Raw genomic sequence first — 22,754 nt, forward strand, 5'->3', positions numbered from 1 at the left:
TAGACGGAAAGCAAAGTGGAGATGAAAACACCACTTTGTTCCCCTCCTAAACCTTGGAACAGGGATGTCAATTTCACAAAATGCCAGGGATAGCGGACGTGACATCACACACTCAATGACATCACAGGAAGTTATGTCAAATGACATTTGGCCCTGATGCCATGACATGATATATCATCACGGGACACTAAGCCTCAATAACATCACCTGAACTGACTGACGGTTGTAAAAAACATACATCAGCTAAAATCCCATAAAATACCAAAGCGGTACTAATGCAGAAATAAGACCTTTTTAGATATCAACCACATTTTAACCAAAATGCTGCCTTGATATGCCATGGGGGGGAGGGGTCATGTTGAGCTTATGGGCTTTTAGTAACGTGCATGCAGTGGATGGGATCGCAGAGTAATTCTGAGTCCAAATAATCGAACCAACTCAGGAAGATGCCAAAGATACTGTTTTATTAACAGTGATCTAAAACCGGCAGGTTACAACGGACATCAACAGACGTTCGTTCAGGCTCTCGACGATTTTCTCATACAAACATCCTTATATGCAAAAAATACATCAGAAGTGATGTCATACTACATGGCAAATAATAGAAAACTTATCAAGGGTTAGGATTGGCTAAGGGAAACCTCTAAATATACTTTCTATAGGGACTAGGATTGTGATTGGCTGCCCACTGTCAGGTTTACTACTTATCCCTACTTCTAAAACATGTCATCTTTAACACTATTAAGTACACAGTTTATCATTGGTCTTCACTCTATAAGGCCCTTGGTTATAAGGCCCTCTACAATTGGTTGGCACGCTCATGCAATGTCTGGAATATTTGGCTCACTTAGCATCACGTAAGCTCAGACCCAGGTGCCAGGACGTGGATTTGACTTTACCTCCCCACCCAATTAGCCCAACATCTCTCATCACCCAAGCCTTCTGCCATGAAGATTGTCTTTGAACTTGGCCTTGCAAAGTATCCTTGTGTCTGGGAATATATGGGAGTGCAGGCTCTCACTATCGTTTTCTAGGGCTCCAAGCTCAACTCTATTTCCATCTTTGGCTCACGTGACAGGGCACCACAATTTGGTCCATTTTGCAGCATTTAAATGTCTTAAATGAATAAAACTTGGCACTCTTGGTGTTCTTTCTTTGCACCTTATCAAGAGATGATTCATCCTTCGCACAGTCACTGCTTTCAAGATTAGATAACTGACACTACTGCTTCAGTTTTGATACCAGGCCAGACAGCCTCGCCAGGCGCTTCCACAATCTCTGCTTATTCTTGCTGCAACACAATTATCTGCCTTTCCTCTCCATGGGTCCGGGTTTACTAAATTCATGACACTGATGTCCAGCTCCTATACAATGGCGGCTTAGCCCGCAGTCTATTCACTACATATAGCCAGGTTCTATGATGACTTAGTGTACTTGCGTTTCAGCATCTGTACAATTAATGAACGGTTGATTTTCGGCAGCACTTCGTACACATGCAATCTTCTTTTCTCATATGAAAGTTTATTTGATTCTTAACTTCGTCATGAGTTTCTGATCCAGGCATTCGCTTAAACCAGTATTCTTGGGGCTTCACGCATGTTTCTTGTGACGTCACAAGCTTCTCCCTTTTTGCTCTTTTTTATATTCCTTCTTGGAGTTCCTCCCTCAGATTAGCGTCTCTTCGGGAATACATTGGATAGGATTTTCTCAGTGGATACCTTCTTTCAAATATCCGCTGCGGTATTGGCACAACTGCTGGTGTCAAACATGGTATGATCTCAGGCTTCCAACATATAGGAGGTAGGGGGGCAGGATTTCCTGCAGAGGCATGTAACTGATCCTCTACATTCCCTCCTCTGATCGAGTCCTCGACCACCTTCTAAATTATCTCCACATCTTGATATTTTCTTTTGAAGAAGTGCTTCTTTGGTGTCCAGATCTTCATCATCCCCCTCAGGGTGCCGGCTGATTTAACATGCTCATCTATACTCCAGGTCATGTAGTTGCTTTGTCCATTCAGATTACAGTAGATCCATTATCCCATGTACTTCTTATGATTCTTTGGATACAGGAACTTTGTTCCTTCAGGTGCTACGATGCTGGCCTCTATATATTTTCTGACATCTTTATCCCTCAATTCCTTGGGTCCAAACCCAGATTCGACATTGATCATGATCCTCATTCCTACCGCCTTCTTTGCTGTTTTCTTGCAATGGGTAATTGTTATCCTGATCACACAGAATCCAAACATCAGCATCCCCAATATTGCTCCTAGAATCTTGAACATGTTGCCAACCACTGCAGAACCCATGAGAATATGGAAGCAAACCAACTGTCATCCTCAATGTCCTCTCTCTCGTCTTCCATCTTTTTATGCAGGTTTGTTAACAACGCTATGTCCTCTGTCAAGAACCCATTCTCGTCATCATGAGAATGTTGAACATGCAACATGAAGGCCCGATTTTGGTACGAACTCCTCCTTCCATCACTGTGATCATGTCAAAGACATATCTGTTCTGCAGGGTCATTAGTCGTATGGCCCTCAGCTCTTCCTTGATAGCATTGAATCCCTTTATGGTGGTATTGATTGTCTGCAGAAGCTCCCATATCTTAATCTGCAGCCACTTGGCGTTGGCCATCGTTTGGATCCCAGGCATGACTATATTCGTAAATGTTGAGGCAATCTTGCTGCACGACCTGTGTTCATAAGTAATGGAGTCATATGCTTCTATTGATATGGTTGAGAAGTAATTCCCTCTTCTAGTCCAATTGAGAAGTTCAAGCAAACTTCTTTCTCTGAAATGGGCATCTGATTTTGGAAATTCTCCAATGTTCAGGTCACTTTGAGGAATCACTAATGCTAGAACATGGATGAGCACCAAGGAGCATACTCCACCACAATCGTTGGGCAACTTCATGTAGGCTCTAGACCCACAAGCCCAATATTGATCAATGAGGATGGGTGTCCCTTCTCCCATCCCAGAAACGTCAACTGTAGTTCTGCATTCCTTATTATCTCCCACATGATTCTTTCTGTGTCTTCGGAAGCACAATGTCTCATTAGCCAATGGGATTACAACCATTGGACCTGGTTAATCTTCTACTCATGTCTGTAGTTTGGCATGTTTAGCCCATGACTCCAAACATCCGTCATTCACCCTTTGCACCTCATGTACATACTGTGGCTTCAGTATATGATCTGATTTTTGTATCGCCTAGCGCACACCTATGTTTGAGATTCTTTTAAGAATTTATGGGAAATTAGTGGGGTGCCGGGGAGAACAACAACCTTGATACTGGGTTGTGTTAACCTATGTAAAACCAACATATGTCCACACATTTGTGGAGCTCTCCCGTCCCCTGCACACCCATTCAATTGTCAAAACAATCAACATTTTTGTTAATAGTAACAATATGTTTTTTTGAAAAAATGTTTGTAGAAAAACAACTATAGACACTGTTTATATCAAAAAGATGATGACCATCAATTTAATTTTGCTCTGAATCACATGCTATAAATTTTGCATTCTAATTCATTAGGTTTTTGACCTTTGTGTTAATGCGATTTCAAACTTGATAACATAAACATACACATTTTTTAGTCACACTCAATTTTGGCACAATATTCTTCGTGGGCACACCATATATTTATCACACTTTCTTCACCTCTGTGGAGAATTGCCTTATAACGTATAATGTTCATGGAAAGTGTTGACATATAATACTCAACGCGTTTCGGGGTTGGTTGTATCCCCTTCTTCAAGAATTGTTTGCCCTCTTTATTCCTTTTTCTTTATTCGCCTACAATATATGATACAATAATCAGGTCTCAATCAGGCATCCATATGTTTATCACTTCAAAAAGAACATGCTCCCATTCTCTAAATCGATATGTACAAAACATTATTTATTTTTGAGAACTCGAATGGAGCTTTTTTCTTCAATGAGAATTGTTTATGATGCTTAAGATGTACTAGGGATGAGTGCAATTGAAACAAACTAGAGAATGGGAGCATGTTCTTTTTGAAGTGATAAACATATGGATGCCCAACACTTCTATAGACTTACCATTCCCCCCGATGGAGCTTTATATTCAAGAATCCAGATGGAGTTAAGATACCATAACACCATATGCGCAAGATAGGCTTATCATAGGCCATACAAGGTGTTCTCAATACTCGTACCCCGAGTTGTATACAAGATTAAATCATGTCAATATTATTGACAGCACCAGTAGTAGGATGTTTCACTGATTCACAAATACCTACAGTAGTGAAAAAATGCACCCATAGGTTCTATCTACTCATGTCTATATAACGTTATTTACGTCACACGTTGATGTTATAAACACAGTGATGTCATCACGTTTCTACGTGATGATGTCATGACATAAATAGCAGCCATCTTGAGCGTTAACCGCGAGGAGCAGTCCGGTACACAGCACTGACTTTTGGAGCCCCTTTACTGGAGGAAGGTAAGAGAGACTCAGTAGATCAGCTAGTTACTTTATCTATTAGCTAGTTTGACACTTTAAATTTACTTTCTCAGTAATTTGCAAATAATAGCCATGCACGTAATAAGAGATTGGTAGACATTAGTCACCTTCCACATCTAAGGAATTAGTTAATTGTTATCACCACCGTTATGTCTCCGAAGCTATTGTCGATTAGACTCACCATAAGATATGATTCCCTCTGCACAAAATCTGAAGCTCATTATAGCCCACAGGGCAGGACATCGTAATTCTTTAATAAAACACATGTACATGTGTCTTACAGATACGACCTGAGGTACTTACCTTGCTTAGATACCTCCACACCATGGGACCTTCGTAGCGAATAACGGCTACATTATTCCATATGAAGTGGCTCTACACGCAAAAAATGTAAGGTAAACTTTGATGCACATAGTGTATTAACATGATTAAGGTTTTCCCTTTATTATAAAAACTCTAGACTAGAATTCAGGACAAATCTCCCTTTTAATTGAGCCTTTTTATTGTTTTTCTATTGTTTTTATAGGTTGCATATCAACTTTGAATCCATACAACCTTAAGGTTGATATTGAAAAGTCAACAGTCTTTGAGAACATCCAGTTAGGAAATTCAACTTTGGACATCCAAGTGATTATTATATAAATAATTATTAAAAATAACATGACAGATATCAGTTAAAATATAAGAACTGATTATTGTATTATATATTGTAGGCGAATAAAGAAAAAGGAATAAAGAGGGCAAACAATTCTTGAAGAAGGGGATACAACCAACCCCGAAACGCGTCGAGTAACATATGTCAACACTTTCTATGAACATTATATGTTATAAGGCAATTCTCTACAGAAGTGAAGAAAGTGTGATAAATATATTGTGTGTCCAAGAAGAATATTGTGCCAAAATGGAGTGTGACTAAAAAATGTCTATGTTTATGTTATCAAGTTTGAAATCGCATAAACACAAAGGTCAAAAACCTAATGAATTAGAATGCAAAATTTATAGCATGTGATTCAGAGCAAAATTAAATTGATGGTCATCATCTTTTTGATATAAACAGTGTCTAAAGTTGTTTTTCTACAAACGTTTTTTTCAAAAAAACATATTGTTACTATTAACAAATTTTTTGATTGTTTTTACAATTGAATGGGTGTGCAGGGGACGGGAGAGCTCCACAAATGTGTGGACATTCAGTATATGAGCTGCACAGGACACCAATCCTTGTCCACATTCCCTTCTTGGACTTCACTCGTCCATAGACTAAGAATTGAGTTTGCTCCCAACATCGAGTTGATCCAGCTATTTATGTCGCATGACGGCAGTTAATTTTCTTCATCTCTTCAATGACCACCTCATCTAGTCCTGTTGCAGGATCCACAAGCATCTTGCTCTTCCATCCACGTTCCTTTTCCATCTGTGTGGTCTTAATATAGTCATCCTGGTATGGAAATGACCATTTCGATCTCCAGCGTAAAGTGGCCCAACTTCCTTGAAATTGTCCTCTAGTCATACATGCTGCAAGATGACTGAGGCATCTTGCATCAAATTCTGGGTCCTCTCCTGCGATGAAAGTTCACACTGTATTCATGGCATAGGGGGTGAGAGAGCGGACGTAGCAACTCTCCTTAGATGTTCTCTCCCCCACTTTTCTCATGTGCTGGTACCACATGTTATTCCCCAAGTGTGCTGCGTTATCTAGATAGGCATTTATCCCCTCATTATCTTCCTCTTGTGTATTTTAGAGGCCATGTACCATTCATGAAGTATATCAAATGAAGTTCCCAAAGTAGGAAGAACCATGGGCACCTCTTCCACAGTGGAACTACTAACATGATAAAGACTCTGAATGATGAGGAACAGAATGACAAAGAGAACTATCATGCAAGCATATATTATGCATAAGAACATAGGCATCCATCTCTTGCGCCATCCTACTACTCGTTGCATTTTTTCTTCGCCTAGAGCCTTGCCATTTTCTTCTTTAATCAGTTTTAATAAAATCATCAAATTCCTTTATACTTGCAACTGTAAAATCTGCTCGATAATTGCAATAGGAAGCTTTCTTATCACTGGGCCATTTTTAGGATCCTGCAAGAAAGTGTGAATATCAACGTCTCTTCTTACAAAAGCAGGGTAAACTTGAAGTATAAACACAAAGACAGCAAGCACAAGTCAGTGAGCGTCACTATCAGTAAGTACCATATGTTTACTGCTTAGAACAGGTATTCTCCAAGAAATTAATCTGGATACTGATCTTGTTTCCAATTTCTAATCACGAACTGACGTTTAGGCATATCTCTGATTCTTCAATGTATTTCTAAAAGTTCATTTCAAGATACCTGGAATTTTCTGCAAGTCTTTGCACTCTCTGCTAAAATAAGGAATATCCACTGAATTCCAGTCCAATCCAAAATCTCTATTACTTACTGGTTGCTTTATCGTCCTTCTTCGTCATCAATCGAGTTTGCACATGCTGAAATTCTTCTTCTTGTCTGGCTTCTGGATCAGCAAATGTGGGAGGGCGGTTCTCACCTTTATAGGCCTTTACTTCACTCCGGTGAAGCCAAGCTTGCCTCCCATGGACCTTCACAGCTGAAGAGGTTATATTCTCAACACAAAAAGGACCATTAAAACGTGGTTCATGTCGCCTTCTAGTAAAATTCTTAATGAGTACTAGGTCTCCAACATATAACTTAGGTTCCGATAATAGTTCAATTGGGTTGGATGTTGAATTGTCTTCTTCTGTATTCTGAGACCAACCACCCTTGCGCTTGATTTGATCTGAAATGAAAGAAATGCTAGAGGTCATACATGTCAAATAGTTGTGCAATTCATCACCTAAAGTTGTAGCTACACTCTGGGCATCACTTCTAAACCTAGATGGAGGTGTAAGGGGCGTTCTTGTTTGATGCCCCGTCACTAGCTCATGCGGAGTGAGGTGGTGGTCTGATCCTGGCCGATTCCGAAGGGCATATAAGGCTAGGGGTAGGCAATATAGCCATCCCTTCTTCAAAGTCAATCTAATTTTGGAAATCCTTTCTTTAAGGAGACCATTGAGTCTCTCACATATCCCATTCACTTACGGGTGATAAGCAGAAGACAATGTATGCTTAATACTCAATAGATGCCCTATCTGTTGAAATAGCTCATCAACAAAATGGGGCTATTATCGGATCTCAGCACTTCACACACACCCCACCTCGGAAAAACTTCATGCACTAAAACCTTCACTGCGGAAGTGGCGTCAGGTTGTGTACACGGACCTGCCTCGATCCACCTAGAAAAGGGACACACCACAATTAATAGATACCTATATCCATTACATACTTACAGCATATCGACATAGTCGATATGTAAATGCTGAAATGGACCAGTCAGTCGTGGTATTACCCCTCTAATCATCCTCAGTGTATGCTCAGCAGTAAACGTTTGACACACGATGCAGTTTTCCATAAATAGTGCAATGTGCTCCAACAAATTAGGAATTAACCCTTTTTCTGCAATTGTAGCAGCAAGACTCTCCCTATATACATGTGTGGGGTAATGCAGCTGTTCAAGCGTGACCCTTGATAATGCTACTGGCATCACCTGCTTTCCAGTGCTGTCTTTCACCATAATGCTTCTGTGGGGGATAACGAACACCCCCATTGTTTCCACAATTACAGCTCTTCCTGTGGTGCACTCCCTTGAATCTACATTAGTTGGGTTATCGCCAATTTATTAAACCCTTCTTGCACTAACATGGTTGTGACTACTTCTTCTTTGATACTCTCAGTATCAAAACTCAAAATGTCTGCGGAATATGCAACCCTTTTGGCTTCTTCGTCTGCGGCTTCATTCCCTCAAGAAATGAAATCTGTTCGCTTAGTATGCGCTGCACATTTAACAACCGCTATGGCCACGGGGAGTTGCAGTGCCTTAATAAGCCTATCCAGTAAGGATGCATGTTGCACTGGAGTGCTGTCTGTGTGGAGGTGGCCCCTGCTCTTCCAATGTGCTAACCCTGCATGTACGGTTGACATCACGTAGGTGGAGTCACTATACACTGTCACTTCCTGCCCTTCGTGTTTCTCGAGCGCAACAATGAGCGCTACTAATTCTGGCGCTTGCGCAGAAAAGTGAGATGGTAGCCTTGCATTTGCTACAACTTCAAATCCTCCATTTAATTTATGTCTCACTACTGCAGCACCTGAATGCCTTTTCCCACTAATCTGATACATTTTTGAAGAACCATCGATAAAGAGAATTTCACCTCCTGCTAAAGCATTTTCCTTCACACAGGGTATATCATCATAAAATTCAACATAATTAGCAGAGTTATGCACATGATCGCCTTCTTTTACTTCTTCTATTGGCTCAGCTATAAACATGGCAGGAACCACTATTTTCCATCTTACAATATTAATCGTTGGGTTAGAAATCATAACCTCATGAGCTGAAGCTCTTTGGGATGTTAATGTGTCCTTGGGTTTCTCTAAAATAGCAAATAAAGCATGCTGCACGAAAAGAGTAATGGAGCAGCCCATGACAATACTTGTAGACTTCTCAATCATGAACACGGCAGCAGCCAAAGATTGTTCACAAGGGAAGTGTCCTCCCACCCATAACTGGGTCTAAATCCCACTGTAATATGCTAAAGGTTTGGACCCCAATGTAGTTATCTGCGTAAGCACTGCTGTCATGACTGTTCCATGTGTGTGCAAAAACAAATAATATTCCTCAGCATAATTGGTAATTCCTAAAACAGGGGCTGTGCAAATTACTTTTTTCAGCTCCTCAAACCCTTCCTCCATCTCTTCAGTCCATTCTGTTTTTATTTTCCCCACGTGTGCCTTCTTTAAAGCTTGAAGAAGTGGAATTGTGTACATACTGTATTCAAACACCCAGGCTCTAACATAGTTGCATAACCCCAAAAATGGTTGCATCTGTTTCACTGTATTTGGTTTTGAGGTTTTCATAATCGCCTCAGCTCTTTCAGGTGTAACTTTCTTTCCTTCATGTGAAATCAACTGACCTATGTATAACACCTCTTCTTGACAGTATTGTAACTTCTCCTTGTCTACCTTATATCCCTTGTCTGCTAGAATGGTCATCAACTGAACAGAATCTTGTCTGCACTCATCTTCTGTGGTTCTGCAAATTAAAATGTCATCTACGTATTGTATCACTGCACTCTTGAGATCAATATTGCCTAAATCCATCGGTAAAACTCTATTAAAGATTGATGGGGACTCACAGTACCCTTGGGGAAGCCTAGTATATTTCAATCGAGTTTGGCGGAATGGGACCACTCCAGTGGTGATAGTGCACGGTACAAATATTCTTTAACATTAACATTAACAAGTTCTGTGAGTCCTTGTGCAACGGGATCAAGAAAAAGGCATTCTTCAAATCGATCACTGTGAAATAAAGAGCTTCCACCGCGATGCTGCACAGTATCGTCGCCAGATTAGGAACTAAAGGAAACTGTGCATCTACAATCTGGTTAATCAGTCTCATATCTTGTATACATCCCCACGACCCTCCTTTAGATTTCTAAAAGGAAACCCTGCGGTATTGCACAATGATTCTGATGGCACCAGAATCCCTTGTTTCATCAATGCTGAAATGGTCTGAAATATACTTTCATCTTCTCGAGATATGGGGCACTGTTTTGCTTGAGGTAAAATTGCTCCTGGCTTAAGCTTTATTGTAACCTCCCCTATTCCCTCTGTTCTATCCTTAGCCAGTATGTAATGCTCATGAAGAACACCACTTCATCATCTGTTCAGTCTTCTCTGAATATGTCGTCATCAATCATGTCAGTCAATCTATACCCTTCCACGAGAGCTATTGCTGTTCCCCATGGTGTACCCTCATCATCTACTCCTTAGAGCATTGCCATTTCCCTCCGTACTATGACTGCTTCCAAATCTATAGAGATAGTCTGCCCCCGTCTTCGTCCATAGGTATTCATGGTCTAAACAAAAACTCATCAGGTATCCTCACAATGTTTCCCACCAAGCCAGGTAGCCATGTCAGTAAAATGCTCACTCATTATAGAAAAATCTCTGAATCTACTGGAATGCCTCACAGAGCCACTTGCCCTGTGAACGACAGTATACATTCTCCCACGTTTAAATAGTGTATTCCTGGAGTGGAGCACACTATTTCTTGATCAGTAAATGAAATGTTTAGTTTTGTCATTAAATCTCTTTGCAAAATGTTAACCGGTGTCTGTCGTGAATATAACAAAGGAACAGACATGTGACATTCTCCTATAGAGACTAGTAATTCAGGAACTCTACTTGTAGCTCCAGAGAACCCTTGAGCATTCATGGCAATTCCTGGTACTGGATATTTTCCCTCTCGTATACACGAACAAATTGCACCAGTGTCTCAAAGAAAAGAAAAGGATTTGCCTCCTATCGTCACATCGACCCTTGGTTCCTCTTGGGGGTCTGGTTTCACAGATAGTACTGAACACATCAAGGCACCCTGTGAACTGTCCTGTTGTGGGTACAGGCTCATCCCCGTCCCTGTGAAAGGATTTCCTCCTACCACAGTGACACCTCCTATTCTGGGTGTCAGTACTTGCCCTGTGTTTGCATACTGCTGTGTCTGCATAGGGGCTTATTGCAATGTGGAAACAGAAAAATAATATGAGGCCGGGAAGCCTAAAAGAAACACACCAACACAGGTTGCAAAGAACATACAAGTGCTTTATTTAAAAGCTACAACAGTTACCAAAGTCAATTGACAAACGGATAGCTATTCGGCTCTCAGAGTAATGTAACAAACTTCAACGTAGGTTCGATGCATTAGTGAGAGAGACCGTACATTGGAATACTTGGGCTTTTTATACTCTTTATCCAGCCCTTGGCCAACCCCCTTGCGGGTTAACCATTCTAGGAATCGGGCTTATAGGTTCCTTGCCAAGCCAATCCTATAATATATGTATTTTGATTAGTTTCGCTGATATAGTTGCACATTTACACATAGGTCAACAATAGGACAAGGTCTCAGTTTGCGACCCCGACAAGTGGCCTGCAGGCATATTAATTATTCGTGCATACAGAGGTCACTACGGCCAGAATCTTACTCAGAATGTCATTCGGCCTTCATTTTGATGTTCAGGGTGACTTCCACATTACAAGAGAACCTAAAATGGCGGCTTAATCCAAGATGGCGACTTACATTACTTTCTCTAAGGTCAAGACCTTGCTGCAGAGTTTGTCCGCATATGATGTTTAGACAACTTGGTTGGCGTAGGCCAATACACATACAATTGTTGCAATAGGAGGCATGATATTGTTTCAATTCCGACAAACCCTCCTTTTGGCCTATGCCAAGTGCTAATATCATTTCTAATACTTCTGTAAATAACTCCATGCATTGTCGTCTATACATCCTGAATCATTATCTGTAATGTCTATAGCCATTAGGTCGTTCATCAGAACCTCTTGTAACACAAACTCTTTAGATGCTGTGTCTGGGGCGTACATTTTGTGCCCCACTGTGCTCACACATCCCCCTAGCATTGCACATATACTAGGTAGATATTGGAAACAGCAACAAAGGAATAGCAGGATTCCCAAAATAACCAGGATAACAGAAAGCACCTTCCAACCCCAGGATCGTAGAGAATCCCAGAACCAGGCGCTAATATTCCAATCTCCCACAGGAACATGCACCTCAGAACTAAGGATGTGAAAGTTCTGTATTGCTTTGAAAATTGTAGGTGAGGAATCTGGTACGAAAACACAGCAAGCGGACCCCACTAATTTGCATACTCCACCACGTTCTGCCAGGATGACATCTAATGCCATCCGATTTTGGAGTGCTACCAATCTTATTGCCTTTTGTTCTAGTGTCATATTGTAGAGTATATCCGTGGTCCGGTTGATGGTTCTCTCCAGTACTCTTGCTAGCCCCCTAATGTTTTGAGAGTTTGCTATCTGTCCCCAAAAGGGCACAACTGATTTCTCTATATCTCCCAATACTTGCCCAGGGGAATCTCCGTTCTCGTCCCGTCATGGGCGAGCCTTAGAAACTTCCAATGTACTAGCTACAAATACCCTAGGTAACAGGATTCCTAAATAACAGGTTCCCTGCCAATCCTTGGGCAACCAGGGAAATGCTGAACTACCACAAAAGAAATAAACAGACCCCCCTACATACAGAGGCCTGTTCTCCCCAGTCAAAGTTACAATGTTTACACAACCTTCAAAATCTCCCATTGGCCGAGTGCCATTTCTTTGTACACAAAAGGGGACTGAATCGGGGCTATGATTAATAGAGTAGGAAGGGGGCACAGTGTCCTTATTGCCTATCGGAGCCATTTTAAAGGAAATTCGAGTTTGGAAAGGAAGAGATAGTTTATCAGATGGCCTAATAGAAGCAACATTAGGTCTACTTCTATTTGCAAAAAGCGAGCATCCCAGGGGAGTCAATTCACGTTTCTCAAAATCATTTAAATTAGTTCCATCAAAGTTCCCTAAGACGGTATCATTCCAACGGCCAAATAATAGTGCTCTAAGAGAAGCATAGGAAGCAGTCGTTAAAGGTAAAGGGTGAATATACCATCCTAGCCCCTTGTTCCCATGTTGCGGTAAATGGGTGCAAATCCAGCAATTACTCTTATTAAAAATGGCATGCGTTGCATTCATTACTATCATTAAAGTGTTATTATGATACTTTCGTCTATGCTGGGAGTCTCTAGGTGACAAGGTGTGAAGGTGTACAGAGGGAGTCAAAGCAGTAGGTACAATCTCAATTGGCAGTAGAGGTTTTAGAGGGTAAATTTCTTCGAAATACCAAAGTCCCACAGCAATAATTACACAAATTCCAATTATTATTAACACAACACAGCAATACGTTTTCGGGGCCCAGGCACATTGTTCGTTGTCCGAGTTGGTCACCCCCTTATTTACAAGTCCAGTGCGGGGAGCAGCGGTGGAGGTGGCAGGCATCGTAGTTTCTCAATCGACGACCCCAATGTTCGTTGCTGGCGACACTACGGTCGCGCGACTTCTTAGTCCTTCCCAACCCTAGCCAGCAGAATCCCTTTTTTTTCCTTTTGTTCGAAAGGAACTTTCTTTTACAAGAGAAAACGTTCAATCACTTCTTCTTTCCAAATGCACGGAAAGACCTGTGCCGTAGTTCTATTTTCTTTGTCGAAGGTCGTACCTGGTGGTACCCAGAACTGTTTGATCCGGAAACAAGGTAACGTCACTTCCTGAGGGAAGCGACGTATCGGAGGCGACAGAAGTCGCAGAGCTTGGAACAATGTTTTCCGCAAGTGACTTTTTCAAAGAGTGCAGAGACAAAATGGACTGTTCCCCAAGCTCCACGGGCTCAGGGAAATTCTCCGACGCACTCACAGTGCTGTTTGCTACTCCAGGATCAGAGATTGTAGCATCAGCGAGGGCTTCTGCTTCTTCTGTAACGTGTGGCGTCGGGTGAGGAAGTTTCTTGACATGCGTCGCGTGGATCCAATGCTTCTTTCCAGCCACCCGCACTGCTGTTTGGGTGACCAACAGTACCTGGTAGGGTCCCGTCCAGCGAGGAGCGAGACAGGAAGACCTTTCGTAGGCCTTCACTAGGACCCAACTTCCAGGCTGAATATCGTGTCCTGGGCCCGTAAACCGTACAGGTAAAGCTGATTGGACCTGATGATAAATGAAATACAGATTTTTAGTCAACTGGTAGTCTACAAGCAATACATTGTCAACCTCCCTCAATGTTTTAGGCCTCGGAAGACCCCAAATATTAGCAGGTCTCCCCATCACTACCTCAAAGGGGGAGAGCCCAGTCTTAGTTTGAGGTGTGGTACGCATGGCTAACAATACAATAGGTAAGGCATCTGGCCATTTCAGTTTGGTGTCAGCACATGTTTTTGCAAGCTTATTCTTTAAGATGCCGTTATGTCTCTCTGCCAACCCAGCACTTTGAGGATGCCTAGCTGAGTGAAATCGTTTTTCAATGTGTAATGCTGTGCATATCTGTAACTGCTGCAACAAAATGGGGACCATTGTCTGACCAAATTACCCTCGGAAGCCCAAATCGTGGAAAGAATTCTTTTACCATAGTCTTTGCAGTGGTCATGGCAGTAGCATCTTTAACGGGGAAAGCCTCGACCCATTTACTAAAAGCACAAATAATCACAAGAACATATTTTAGATTGTTACACCGTTCCATCTCAATAAAAGCAAAGTGAATGACCTCGAAGGGAACAGAAGGGGGCCCAAAGCTTCCCCTTGGAGTTACTGTCCCCTTCCCCACATTGTGCTGTAAGCAAATCATACAATTCTGAACATGGCGCTGTGCAATCTTTGAAATTTGATCATTCACCCATACTTGTTCTAACATTTTCGTGATCTGCTGAGCACACACATGCGTAGGACCGTGTGCCATCGTAACCATTGCCAGCACATATGAATCAGGGAGCAACCATTTTCCTACAGCTGTATCCACCCAACATCCATCGTCATCCAGTTTCCCCATTCCTTCGGCCCACTTTTTAGATTCTTCTATTGTGGCATCAGTTTGGATATCTCGCACAGACCCGATACCCTCATCCATTACATATGCATCTTTTGTTTCCGTTAGAGCATACATGTCTGCGCTAAGGTCTGTGGCCGTTTGCCTGGCTATCTGGTCAGCAAAAGCGTTCCCTTTTCCCACATCATCTATGACCTTACGATGTGCTGCACGTTTCATGATCGCTAACTGCCTAGGAAGTGAGAGTGCCGAGAGCAATTGCACTATCAGGGGACCATGCTGAATCTTTGTCCCATGTGAGGTTAAGAACCCTCTTTCCGACCAGAGCCTCCCGAAGTTGTGAGCCACCCCAAAGGCGTTCTGACTATCAGTATATATGTTTACTGTATGCCCTTCGGAGAGTTCACAAGCTCGGGTCAGTGCTATAATCTCTGCGGCCTGCGCAGAGTTATGCGGAATTCTCTTAGTTTCAACAACCGTACTCAACGTAGTAACTGCGTAAGCAGCTGTAGATGTACCATCTGGAAGTTTGAAGCAGGAGCCATCACAAAACAGCTCCCCTTCTACATTGCCCAAAGGAGTATCTATAAGGTCCATCCTGCCCTTGGTTTCCTGTTCAATGGCATACAGGCAGTCATGTAATTCCTCGTCACCGCAAACAGTATTTTGCGGGAAAGGTAGAAGTTCAGCCGGATTAAGAACACAACACCTCTTAATTTAAATGTGAGGGGCAAACAGAATTAATTCATACCTTGTCAGCCGTGCAGGGGTGAGGTGTTGCGTTTGAGTCTTATTCAATATGACATCTACAGAGTGAGTTACCATCAAAATTAAATCATGGCCTAGAACCATTCCCTCACTCTGTTTTACGGACGCGGCAGCAGCAGCAACAGCTCGCAAACATCTCGGCAAAGCGCATGCGACAGGATCAAGGGCGGAGGAGTAGTAGCAGCACGGCCTATTCTTCCCTCCATGTTCCTGCGTTAACACAGTCAAAGCACATCCATCACATTCATGCACAAACAACACAAAGGCCTTGTCATAATTTGGAGTACCCAGAACCGGTGCAGAGCATAACGCGGTTTTGAGAAGCTCAAATGATCGTTGATGTTCCGATTTCCATGGCAGTGGAAGAGAAATGCCCTTCTTCGTCAAAGCCAACATCGGTTTTATCACTAGTGAAAAGTTTGGGATCCACAACCTACAGTAAGAAGCCATACCTATTAAGGCTCTGACTTCCTTTTGTGTATTTGGAACAGACATGCCAGAAATGTGTTTTATTCTTTCAGGTGTCAATCTTCTCCCCTCCTTTGACAGGAGGTAGCTTAAATAGGCAACCTCCTGACAACAATATTGAAATTTCTTGAGCAAAGCTTTATGACCATTTTTAGCTAGATGAACAAGCAACAGTACAGTGCCTTCTTTACAAGCACTTTCAGAATCTGCAGCCAAAAGCAAATCATCGACATACTGAAGCAGTGTACAAGTAGGTGGCAATTCAAGGGTATCAAGCTGCTCTTTCAAAGCTCTACTATAAATGCTTGGACTTTCAGTATACCCTTGAGGTGCACGAGTAAATGTGAATGAACGTCCCCCCAAGGTGAACGCAAAAAAATATCTACTCTCCTTGTGTATAGGAATACTAAAGAAAGCATTATTTAGGTCCACAACACTATAGCTGTAGCAGGGATCATGTTAGTATTGTTGTTACATCGGGCACAATTGGAAATTGTGGGGCAACAACTTTGTTAATAGCACGAAGATCAATTATAAAACGGTATGGGTTTGCATTGTCGCGTTTCTTGTATACAGGCAAAATCGGGCTGTTACATAAACTACCTGCAATCTCTTCAATCACCCCTCGATGCACAAAATCGGAGACAATGCACTTCAAAGCACGCTCGCCCTCAACTGATATTTTATATTGCGGATTGCGTGGTAATTTAACTCCATGCTTCAAAACTATTTTAACGTGCTCAATCTGTAGCACCCAGATATCATTGTCGTCAACCGCCCATAAACATTCCGGAACAACACTAAACTCAGGAGGCAATGGTTGAGTCAAAAACTGAGAATTGGGAAGTTGCTGTGGTGAAACCGTCAGTCGCACTCCGTCAGAGGAACAATGAATTACTGCATTCAGTTTCTTCAACAAATTTAACCCCAGCAAATTCTCTCCACAGTTTGAAGTCAGAAGGAAGGGACAATGGTCCGTAAAGGGAGCCAAAGAAACAGACACCGGTGAAGAAACCGGACAAACAATTGGTATACCAGAAAACCCTACAGAAACATTTGTTTGCCCTGACAGTGGAATGTTTGGAACCCGGGAATGATCAATGGAGCACTTCTGTGCTCCAGTGTCTATCAAAAACTGATGTTTCCTATTCCCCACTAACAATTCAACGTAGGGACCTTTCTGATTAACGGGAATAGGGGAAGGTTCCAAACCCTGCTTCGGGCAGTCCTAACGAAACAAAATGTCATCGAAAGGAAGCTCTTCAGAAAGGTAGGCAGCAGAAGGGTGATCAAATATGTTTCTCGTGTCCACACTCGAAGTCTGATTTTCCCGTGGAAAAGGTTGCTGAGGATCTTGCGAAAACTGACCTCTATCAGGGTCCCCTGCTCTGGGACGACCTCTAGGTCGTCTACCCATCCCCCCAAATGCATTTCTCAACCTTTGGCGAAGGACGGGGCACTGTGCTCGCTAATGACCTTCCTGGCGACAATAGGCACATTGATTAATATTCACAGAACCCAAAGGAGCGTTTCCTTTTGGGACATACTGACCTCTGGTCTGTGACGTACCTCCTCTGGGATTTCTAACAATTTGTTGTAACAATACTTTAGTCTTCAAATCTGTAACGCTCACCTGATTCCCACGGAGACGCTGACCAGGTCTGGGCTGCTGCGGCCTCTTCTAAGGTGATGCGCAGGACTCGGAACACCGACTGGGCCGGACCCCCAAACCTCGCCTGTCTGATGCGTAGGAAGATCTTTCTGTAGATGGGGAAAAGGATTTTAATCACCTGCGGAGTGACGAGTCGAACCCCTCCTTTCCCCTTTTACTCTCTCTTCAAACCACCTCTGAACCTTCCCGTTAATTCTCACCTTAAGATTTGAAATGATGAGCTCTCCATCCTGCTTCTGGTGCAGGGGTGCAGTAGAATCCAGTTACTTCACTGGTTATTGGACGGGCATTCAGGTCCAGTTGCTTCACTGGTTTTTTGGATGAATAAGGCGCTTTCGTAAGTATATGACTTATTAAGTTCAAGGGTTGTTCTCCCTTCCTTTTTGGCCTTTATTTTCAATGGACTGCTTTTAGTCTTTTAGCGCAGGTGCAGAGCGAAGATTCCACATAGAGAAGACAATTCGCTGTGGATAATTCAGGTGAGCTTATGTTGGGGTGGTTTTTGTAATGTCTGTATGTTCACCCACTAATGCGCGTGTTCTTTTTTCCCCATAGGGGCCGGGGCGCGGTACTGCCAAAAGGCGTGTCGACCCGAGATGAGGAAGGATTCTCCCCCACCAATCGGCAGGTAAGCCTTCTGGCAAATCAGTTTTTTCCCAATGTTTTCTCTGGCTCACCTTTTGTTCTTCTCTTTGACTTCCTAGGTCCTGGAATGCAGCGGAACGTGCGGATGGTCGTAGGAGTGCGGAATTCCTTGTGGACAGGTGAGTTGAGCGCAGCGCTGCTACGAGCAATGCGAGGAATCCAAAAATAATGTCTTTTCCTTTAGGTTCGTCGGCGTGTTGGCTCCGGAACCCATGCAATATCAGGTAATGTCCTTTATTCACCTTCTCTTCTTCTCTTCTTCCTTTTAGGTGTTCCAGGACTGAAGCAGACGTGGCTGGAGTCAGGATGCAGGAGCAGACACGTGAGCGTCCACCTGCTAGGAGCAGAGCAACACAAAGCGTGAGCTGCTGTCTGGGCGTGGCTTAAATAGCCTCCAAAGAAGTCCCAGTATGTATCCTTCCCCAATCAGGTATGTATCCTACCCTGACCACGCCCGAGTGGCAAAATAGTCCCACAGGTAAAGTAGTTCCTTTCAGGCCTCAAAGAGGTCTGGATCTGGCAGCATGGTCTGCATCAGGTAAGTCCACCAAAAGCACTCCCTTTATGAACCTGGCACCTACGGCGCCAGGACTGATGTCCAAAATGAGCCTGGCGCCTATGGCGCCAGGACTGTGTCCAAAGGGCCCCTATTTGGGGTTGCTGGACCTTCCCTTTGGTACCTGATGTGTGCTTCCGGGGCTGCCGGTCTTGGACTGGCTCTCCGGGAGTATGCATTATGACAGCACTCCCCCCCAAGGCCCCTCCCAAGATCGTTCTCTCCGGGGGTCTCGGTTTGTTTGGGAAATTCCGGTGGAACCTTTTGACTAACCGAGGTGCGTGCACATGGTCACTAGGCTCCCAGGATCTTTCTTGAGGCCTGTATCCTTTCCAATCTATTAAATAGTACAATTTGGACTTTGAAACCTTGGAATCCAAAATGTTCTTCACCTCGAACTCGGGTTCTCCATTTATTCGGATAGGTTCTGGTGGCTTCATTAGTCGGGTTCCAGGTTGCACCGGTTTCAAAAGTGATACATGAAAAACAGGATGAATACGCATATTAGCTGGTAGGTCGAGTTTGACGGCCACCGGGTTGATGATGGCCGTAACTGAGTAGGGCCCCACATATCTTGGGTTAAAAGTTCGAGGTCCCTTGAGCGATAAGTGTCTGGTAGCTAACCATACTTGGTCTCCTACTTGGTATTGAGGTGCTTCACTTCGATGTAGATCAGCATTCTGCTTGTACTTTCTCTTGGCTTGCAGTAAATGCACAGTTGCTTCCTTGAAGGCTTGAGTTATTGTAGAATGTATATGGTTTACGGCGGGCATTTCGAGGCTTTGAGGTGAATCAAGGTCTGAGGTCCGAGGATAATGTCCAATAAGGTATAAAAAGGGCTTTGTCCAGTTCCCGAGTGTATCGAATTATTGTATGCGTATTCAGCAATCCAAAGGATATCTTTCCAATTACTTTTGGATTGATGCAACATACACCGTAGATATTGTTCAAGGGTCTGATTTGTTCTCTCAGTTTGACCATCGGTCTGAGGATGGTGACTGGTCGACAATCTTACGTCAATCTGCGCCAGCTGACAGCACTTTCTCCAAAAATGGGAAATGAATTGACTTCCTCGGTCAGAGACTACTATGGATGGGAATCCATGTAAGCGAACAATGTTTTCCAGAAATTCCTTAGCTAGGACTGAAGCTGAAGGCAAGCCTTTTAATGGAATGAAGTGGGCCATTTTAGAAAATAAATCCACTATAACAAGGATGGAGTTATATCCACAGCAAGGAGGCAGGTCCGTAATAAAATCTAGTGCCAAGGTGTCCCAAGGTGCTGGTGGAATGTCTAAGGGTTGAAGAAGACCAGCTGGTCTCTTCTTTTGTCCTTTGTTTTGGGCGCAAATACCACATGACATCACAAAAGATTTAATGTCCTTTCGCCAAGAGGGCCACCAGAATTGTCGTTTTACCTTTTCTTCCGTTTTGGCAATCCCTGGGTGTCCTTCTATCAGGGTATCATGATAACGAGAAATAACTAGTTCTTGTAGTTCTTTGTGTGGCAAAAATAGGCGCCCTTGGAAGTAAGGTAGGTCATCCTTAACCTCTTAAGTGCCATTGAGGTTCCCCCCCAGTGCCAATGGCTTTTTTGTAAAATTGCGGTATTCACCGCCCAAACCCGCCAACATTTCCCCCCTCATTAACCCCTTAAGTGCCACCGACGAGCCGGCTCGTCGGTGGCAACCTGGAGCGGTTTATACCGATGAGCCGGCTCGTCGCTGGCATTTAAAGGGTTAACAGTAAAGTTAGATCCCTTTAAAATCCAATCTTGCAAGGCTGTAGAGTCTAGGAGTTGCTTAACTCCAGTTTGAATGTCCTCCAGAGTTTGTAAGGTAATCACACCCAGAATTGTTTGTTCGGGAATTATTGGTACTGGTTCTGCGCTTGTATCTATTTCACCCATTCCTATTCGGGAAAGGGCATCAGCTTTACCGTTCTTGCTGCCAGGACGATAGGTGATTACAAAATCGAATTCAGCAAAGAACAAAGCCCATCGGAGCTGACGTGATGACTGAGCTTTGGCAGTTTTCAAATATTGCAAGTTCCGGTGGTCTGTGATCACCGTGATGGTATGTCTAGCGCCAAGAAGATAGTGCCTCCAAGCCTTAAAAGCAGATTTAATGGCCAATAACTCCTTATCGGTGATTGCATAGTTAACTTCAGGTGCTGAGAATTTTCTGGACCAAAAGGCTACGGGGTGTAGTTGATTAGATTCGGGATCTCTTTGAGACAGAACAGCTCCCATGGCTAAACTGGATGCGTCGGTCTCAAGTATGTATGGAAGATCCGGGCGCGGGTGTTTCAGTACTGGTGCGGAGGTAGATTTGGCTTTCAGCTCCTGAAAAGCCTGTTCGGCTTCCCCAGACCATTCGAAGCGTTTATTTTTCTTCAAGAATGCAGTGATGGGTTGAACGATCCGTGAAAATTCCGGGATAAATCTGCGGTAAAAGTTGGCAAAGCCAAGCATGCTTTGTACGCCTTCCACAGAGCTAGGCGATGGCCATTGGAGGATGGCATCCACTTTTCGTGAATCCATTCGGACTCCTTTAGCTGTCAGGATGAAACCAAGAAACTCGACTTCTGTGGTATGGAAAACACACTTTTCAATTTTCGCAAATAGTTTGTGTTGGCACAGTTTCTCGAGAACTGCCTTAACATGCCTTATATGTTTAGATTCCGAAGAGGAGTATATCAGAATGTCATCGATATATACGATGACACAAACATCTAGGAGTTCTCGAAGGACATCGTTCATGAAGTTTTGGAAGGCAGCAGGGGCATTGCACAATCTGAAAGGCATTACTTGGTACTCGAATAGTCCATATTTGGTACGGAAGGCGGTCTTCCATTCGTCGCCTTCTTTTATTCGCACCAGATGGTAAGCCCCCCGGAGATCTAACTTGGTATATATGCAGGCCTCCTTTACTTGGTCAAGAAGTTCGGACATCAGGGGCAGAGGGTAACGGTTTTTAACAGTTATCTGGTTCAATGCGCGATAGTCAATACAAGTTCTGAGGTCGCCTTTTTTTTTGGCACGAAGAACAGGGCCGAGGATGCAGGAGACTTTGAAGGGCGAATTAAACCATTGGCTAGGTACTGATCTAAATATTGTCGCAAATGAAGATTTTCAGGTTCCGTAAGAGCATAAATTCTGCTACACGGGGGTTGCACACCCGGTATCAGATCAATTTGGCAATCGTATGGCCTGTGTGGGGGTAGCGTGTTGGCCTGTTCCTTCTGGAAGACGTCTTGAAACTCCATGTACTCCGGCGGTAGCTGTAAAGTGACAGGGGTTACTGTAGCCAGGCCTATATTTGTATAACAGGTTTGTGCGCAATCAGGAAAGGTTATCCTCTTCGCTCGCCAATCAATTCGAGGATTGTGTGTTTCTAACCAAGGGATTCCTAGAATTACTTGAAACTGCGGGGCCTTGATTACGTCAAACACAACAGCCTCCCGATGCCCGTCCTGACCTACTAGTGTCACCTCTGCAGTGGAATGTGCTACTGGCCCAGAGGCAATTTCGGATCCATCGACTGTGGTGATGACTTCTTTAGTGGTTTTTGGACGAAGAAGGAGGTTGATCCTAGAAGCCAATTCATGATCCACATAGTTCCCAATAGCTCCACTGTCGATGTATGCCTTTATAGCATGCAACTGTCCAGG

Source organism: Ambystoma mexicanum, chromosome 3p (assembly GCF_040938575.1).
Source record: "Ambystoma mexicanum isolate Mex_15411 chromosome 3p, UKY_AmexF1_1, whole genome shotgun sequence".
In the NCBI taxonomy this organism is placed as follows: Eukaryota; Metazoa; Chordata; class Amphibia; order Caudata; family Ambystomatidae; genus Ambystoma; species Ambystoma mexicanum.